Source organism: Sinocyclocheilus anshuiensis, unplaced genomic scaffold (genome assembly GCF_001515605.1).
Source record: "Sinocyclocheilus anshuiensis isolate Anshui unplaced genomic scaffold, SAMN03320099.WGS_v1.1 scaffold783, whole genome shotgun sequence".
Lineage (NCBI taxonomy): Eukaryota > Metazoa > Chordata > Actinopteri > Cypriniformes > Cyprinidae > Sinocyclocheilus > Sinocyclocheilus anshuiensis.
Window position 1 is genome coordinate 77,825 of NW_015549592.1, and position 6,524 is coordinate 84,348.

At 45.5% G+C, this 6,524-nt stretch overlaps 1 pseudogene; it reads left to right on the plus strand.

Annotated features, from left to right (window-relative positions):
• Positions 1–324: 324 nt before the first annotated feature.
• On the plus strand, positions 325–3,114 carry LOC107658185 (uncharacterized; annotated as a pseudogene).
• Positions 3,115–6,524: the final 3,410 nt, after the last annotated feature.

A 6,524-nucleotide genomic window follows, 5' to 3' on the forward strand; every position in this document is an offset into this window, starting at 1 on the left:
AAAAAAAAGAAAAATGGAAGCAACCAATTATTTTTTTGTGCCTTTCTCTGTTTGTTATTTTTCTTTTCTCCCTCTGTTCTCTAGCTGTGCTACCTGTGTGTGCTTACTAATTTTCCCAACAGAGACTACAAATTAGAAGCACGACCACCAGAGGATCACAGTCGCTGAGAACTAAACTCACCTGTCCATTACACACTCAACGTCAAAACACTCTTGACATTGCACACTTTACACCTCTGTTTTGCCTTGTTTGTTTTGTTTTGTTTTCTCTTCTTCAAGGTCTGTGTCAGACTAGGTTCTAGATCTCCCTCACCGCGCCAAAACATGTCTCGCACAACAGACTCTGTTGGCCACTGAGAGGACCTCGAGACGGCTTAGTGTTGCAACAGACAGCCTTCTACCTAAGGCTGCTGAAACACTGAAGCATCAGACACAGGACCAGCTGGATGACAACATAACAAGCCTCATGAAACAAGACCCAATTCAGAGCTACAGTCACAAAGAGCTAGCCAAGATCACAGGCTCCTCAAGCTGAGCGACAGGCACGCCGCCCATCTCCAACAAGAGCTGCACAACGACGCGTCGAGCAGGTAGAACTGGAGGCTCAGGAACGACGAGAAGGGCCTGAGGAAGTGCAACAAGGCGCCGGGGAGGAGATCACTATGCTAAAAGAGACCCTAGCAGCTACTACCCAAGAGATGGAACAAGGCAAGGCTGACTACGCTGATCTCTCCAACAAGCTACAATATGCAGAACAGCTCCTGGAAAAGGCAAAGGCCGACTTCAGAGACAAGAACGGCCGAATTAAAGCCCTTGAAACTCACCTGGATGAGTCAAGAAATTAGATCAGCCGCCTAATACAACAGCTGGACTACATCAAAGAGAAGTCCGACAGCATCAGAGAGGAACTCAGACATGCCTACGAGCTGCGCCCTGAGCCTACAAGGACACGACGGGCACCAGTCTCACCCCTGCCAAGCAGGACTGGGTCCCCTGTTCCTGGACTGACACGTGATCAAAAATGCTGAAACATTTACCGGCTCCCTCTGAAGAACTTTACCTCACGACAAAGCTAAAAGAACTTGCTCCAGCCAGCCACAGATTATCGCATGGCTTGGATCTCAAAGACCTCGACAAGCTCACCGGGAACATTGGCAAATTCACCCCAAGTGAGCCAAGTAGCCAGGATGTCCAAGCTTATCTGCAAGACGTCTATTTCCATCTGGAAATGAGACCCAATGTCACTGACAAAGATAGACTCTATGTGCTCCGAACAACATCCAGCCCTGAAGTGCGCAGCTTCCTGGCCTGCTCACACAAAAACTGATTACCACCTGCTCCGAGAAGCCCTCATTAAAGAATTCGCTGACCCTGAGGCAGAACAATTACTAGTGGTTGCTCTGGAGACGAAACAAGGGCGTCATGAATCTCCTCAAGCCTACTACAGCCGACACAGACGAACATACTTCGGAACTCGTAACGAACCGGACATGGAGGACGATTTGAACTTTAAAACTCTCTCCCTGAGAAACCTTCATCCTGGGGTAAGCCACCATCTTGGCGTCCTTGCATGTCCGCGAACAATGAGTGCTCAACAGTTGCGAGACTTGGCGCATAAAGCCTACGGCAAACAAAAGATGGCCTCAGAAAAGGGCGCCAAATCCACAGCAGTTCTTGACTTCAACACTCAAAGTCAGGAGCTGGCTCTAGAGGGCACCCAACATCAAGACCATGCCAGGCCGCCACACAAAGAGTGGAACACACCCTTGTCCAACAGAGAACGGGACTCCCACGCTGGTACCCGACCTAAACAGAGACCAATCCAGACCTCGTGCGAATCAATGGGACAGATCATGAATCAGTCAAACTCAACTGGAAACTGAAGAGGAAAAGGCTCGTGGAAATCCAACGGAACCTCGAAGGGAAAACGACAAACACACCCTGGAGCAACCAGTCCAATGAATCGACGAAAGAATTCGCAAAGATTCCAAGCTGACCGAGCTCAAACCGAATCCACACAAGAACAAAAGACATCACTGTGCTTAGACTCACAAGAACTGATGAAAATGATGATATTAAGAGTTCTTCCAACGAAATGAGGCGGATCGGAAGTGGGAAAAGAAAGAGAAACCAGATTCAGCCTGCCTAGCAGCCGGACAAGAAGGCAGCGACCAGCTGACCCAACCCGCCACAGAGAACAGCACTCCTTCACCTCATTCTCAGAGAACCATAACCACCATAACTTCACATGGACAAGAAATCCTACTTGAAAATCCAGCAACAGTTAGACATTAACTCAACAATTGATGCTCCAGATCACAGCAGTGTCCAACAAACACCTGCTGACGAAACCACTCAAGTTCCTGAAAGGAACAAAGTTGTCTTGGTCGTCTGCCACGCCGAAGAACAACACCAGATCAGTCCTGACATCCTACCTGTCTCGTCCCAAACTCCAGTCCCTCAACTCCTGGGCGATCTCATTGAGAAAGGTATAACAAGAACGTTTTACCTCTCCATCATCATCGAACGCCACATCAAAGTCGAAACCCTCCTGAATACTGGAGCCAACATCACTCTAATGTCAACTGAACTCCTTAAAGAAGTCCAAGAAAGAACAAAGAGGTCTAATAGCACCCTCAAACTTCAAAGGTGTGAGCCGAACCTTCAAGCATATTCCCACACGGGCCTAAAGCTAAAACATATGGCCCCAATTCATACGTCTCACCACTCAACACGTATCCACTCCTCATTGGAAAAGACCTGCTTAATCGCTTTGAACCTTTAATTGACTTCAAGCACCTAAAGATATGGACGCAAGTCCGCGAGCCTCTGCCCTTCCAGTCAGTAGACTCCAACGAGTCGCAGTGTCAAGCCACAGACACCGCCGCCAACTCACTTACTGATGACGCAATGTCAAAGCCAGGGCCAAGCTCAACTCCAAGCAGCAAGAACCTGGACCCTTTCCTCTGCTCATTGCAGGCGCCTGACTCAGGCTCAGGCCCCCTTCGAATCATGACTGCCATAAATGTCCACGACATATCAGTGTCTGATGCAGCACTAGCCCTGTGGGTGGAGAACTCCGCTATCAACCTGAAGCTTTTCAGAGCATTGTAGCAAAGACAGCAGAGCCTCCCACACGTGTCAAGACACAGCCTCTCAGTCCCTGGTCTACAACCATGGCTATCTCCAAGATCATCTGTTCTGTGGACATACGATGGAACAACAGACACCTGAGTCATTACTTCCTCGTTGTCCCCAACCTACCGCATGACATCTACATTGGAGCAGACATCGTGAACGACGCGCCAACTGACCACTGCAGTCAACCTTAAGAACCTTCGATCTGGTCAAACAATGCCAGAGGCATGTGCCATGATTAACGAACGAGAAGCCGCAATACCTGCCTACAGCAAGAGTGTCAGCGTCCGCCTCAACATGCGACCTGGCCACTCTCTCGACAGTAAGCTAGGCTTCTTCCAACCTTCCAGGACCTGCCTAAGACTAGGACTGACCTTGGAAGCCACACCTCTCATTGAAGTGTCATCTCGTGCTGTGTATGTGTTGTTCAACAACTGTACGGCCAAAGACATCAACATTCCCAAAGCCAGTCACCTGGGATGTCTCATCAACCAGGCGATCCACGACTTTGAGCTAACAGTACCTGTCATAGGCCCCATACCAGTCCAAATAATGTCAGATGAATATGATGACACAGTAACGTTCACAAGACCCAATGAAACCATTGCCATCACTTCTATTCTGCCAGTGCCCAGAGAAAGCGTCTGCCGATCAGAAATAACAGATGACACTCCCCTCGCGGTCTACAACAAAGCCCGCGACAGAATCACCTGCACAGGAGACCGTCAAGGCCCAGAGCCCCTCAAATGACTCAACAACAAAGGAACCCTACACCGGGTTCGGTGCACAAATCCAACAGATCCAGTACGACCAACCTCTCGTAGAGAGGAGTTGCTCCACAAAAACTCAGACTCTTTCAGAAGAACTACCAAAGCCTCTGCGTCATCAGGAAACCCCATTGCTCACCAAGCTCTCCCAAAAGACATCAGCCGAACGACCATTGAGCAACGCAGTGATTTCTCCTCTGCTGGGATTCCCTGGAAAAGCCAACAACTGGGAAAACCCCTCTCAGCTTTCCAACACAAACGCAACACAGACCTCTGCTGGGATTCCCTGGAAAAGCCAACAACTGGGAAAACCCCTCTCAGCTTTCCAACACAAACGCAACCCAGACAGCAACATAGTGTTGGCCCAGATCCGGCCCACATCTGGCCCATGTGAAATCCATGCGGGCCAGATGTGGGCCGGATCTTGGCCGAAACGGTCTGCTGTCTGGGAAGTAACAAACAAAATCTGCTGAAACTGGTGCTGAATCGATCTTAAGCAACTAAAGATAAGCTAAATCTCTGCTTTTGTGATTTTCTTGGTGCGATCTAAGAACTAGTAACTTACTAGAACTTTGGGACTTCATGCAAACTCCGTTTAATCATCATCCTGTGTGTGTGTGTGTGTGTGTGTGTGTGTGTTTGCATTAGTTTAGTTTAATGTAAATCTAGATAGCAAATAATTTCTGTGCCCACATCTGGCCCCTGTGAAATCCATGCGGGCCAGATGTGGGCCGGATCTGGGCCGAAACGGTCTGCTGTCTGGGTAGCTCGTAGCTTATAAATTATCAGAAGCATGTATTAACCTTTGGCCAGGGATAGTACAAATATAAAAATTGTTAAGATATACTGATGTTAACGTCTCGCTGGACGAACGTTCAATAAGGTGTAAACTATCAATTTTGGAATCAGTTCAAACAGGTTGATTTTGAATTTTCAGATTCGATTCCCCCTCTGAAAAGAGCTAAAATAAGAGTTAAATTCCTTACACATGCATGAACTAACTATAATCAAATAACTACCGAATATGCATCGAATATGCATGCTTTGTGTTGCATGCATTAACTAACTATAATCAACCAACTACAGAATATGCATGTTGTATATTACATGCATGAACTAACTATTGCTGGAAAAGATGTTTTACTGCACATGCATGCTTTGTAATAAAGCTTTTCAGCATATGCATGCTTTGTATTGCACGCATGAACTATTCAACTACACTAAATACAACACGTGCATGCTTTGTATATGCTTGCATGAACTAAATATCGCTGGAAAATAAGTTTTGCAGCACATGCATGCTTTGTTTTGGTTTTCATTTGTATTTTATAAAAGCTTTGTATTGCATGCATAAACAAATTCAGCTCAACTAAAACCAGCATATACATGCTTTTGTATTAAGCTGTACTGCATATAAGTATTCTTGCTGTTGCATGCATGAAGTAACTCTCGCTGGAATATAAGCTTTAGAGCAAATGCATGCATGAACTAACTACAAGCTAGAAAAGAAGTTTTACTGCACATGCATGTTTTGTTTTGAAGTTTTTCAGCATGTGCAAATGCTCTAACACAGGAAACACATGATCAGTCGGGGGCAGTCAAGTAACGTATTGAACTGAAGCGGCAGAACACATTAATCATGGCGAGCTGTAGTCTACTGAAGTTTATTGCGTGTACGACGCGAAGGCCAATAAAACATTCAGAATTATGTTATCAATAGTACTATTAAGTGTTTAGCATGACAGTTTGATCACGGAGAAACCATTTCAAAAGTATTACTCTACAGCAGTGATGGGCAAACTTGGCCCTTCCAGGCCACTTTCCTGCAGAGATTTGATCCAACCCTGATATGACTCACCTGCCTGTAGCCTTCTTGAAGACAATGATTAGCTGATTCAGGTATGTTTGATTAGGGTTGGAGCTAACCTCTGAAGGAAAGTGGCCTGGAAGGGCCAAGTTTGCCCACCCCGCTCTACAGCCTTACTTTTATTATGCTCCATAGGTTTATGTTGTGGATCATCTAAATTGTAAGAATATATAGGCCTATACACGAAATATATTTCACTTAAATAATTTACACATTTAAAAAAAGGAAAGAAAAAAATGTGCTGACGGAAATTGTTATGCGCTCAGAAGTTTATAGGAAGGATCCGAGAATGCAGAAATTAACCCCGACAGCAGACCGTTTCGGAGATGGATTTCACATGGGCCAGATGTGGGCCGGATCTGGGCCAACACTATGTTGCTGTCTGGGAAGCGGCATCCTCTCTGTTTTCTTTTTTTTTTTGCAAAAGCTTTACAATTTTAATTATGTTTTGCTTCTCTCTGTATGACCATAAATTACGGAGTAACAGTTTCCTCGGGAGAGGAAAAAGTGCACTGATTGAGTTGGCACCTCAAGAGCACACAACATTTTTGCTAACTTGACATCACAACCTTTGCATTATCAAAAAAAATGCCGTTAAAGAAACATATAAAAAGTTACACTGTTTGTTTTAAATAGTCCGTAATACAACCTGTTCACCACCTCACTGTGATGTTAATTTATATTTTAGAAGGGAACTATAGCCTATAGCTATTTTTATAATGTTTATAATTGTCTAAACGTTTTTGTTTATT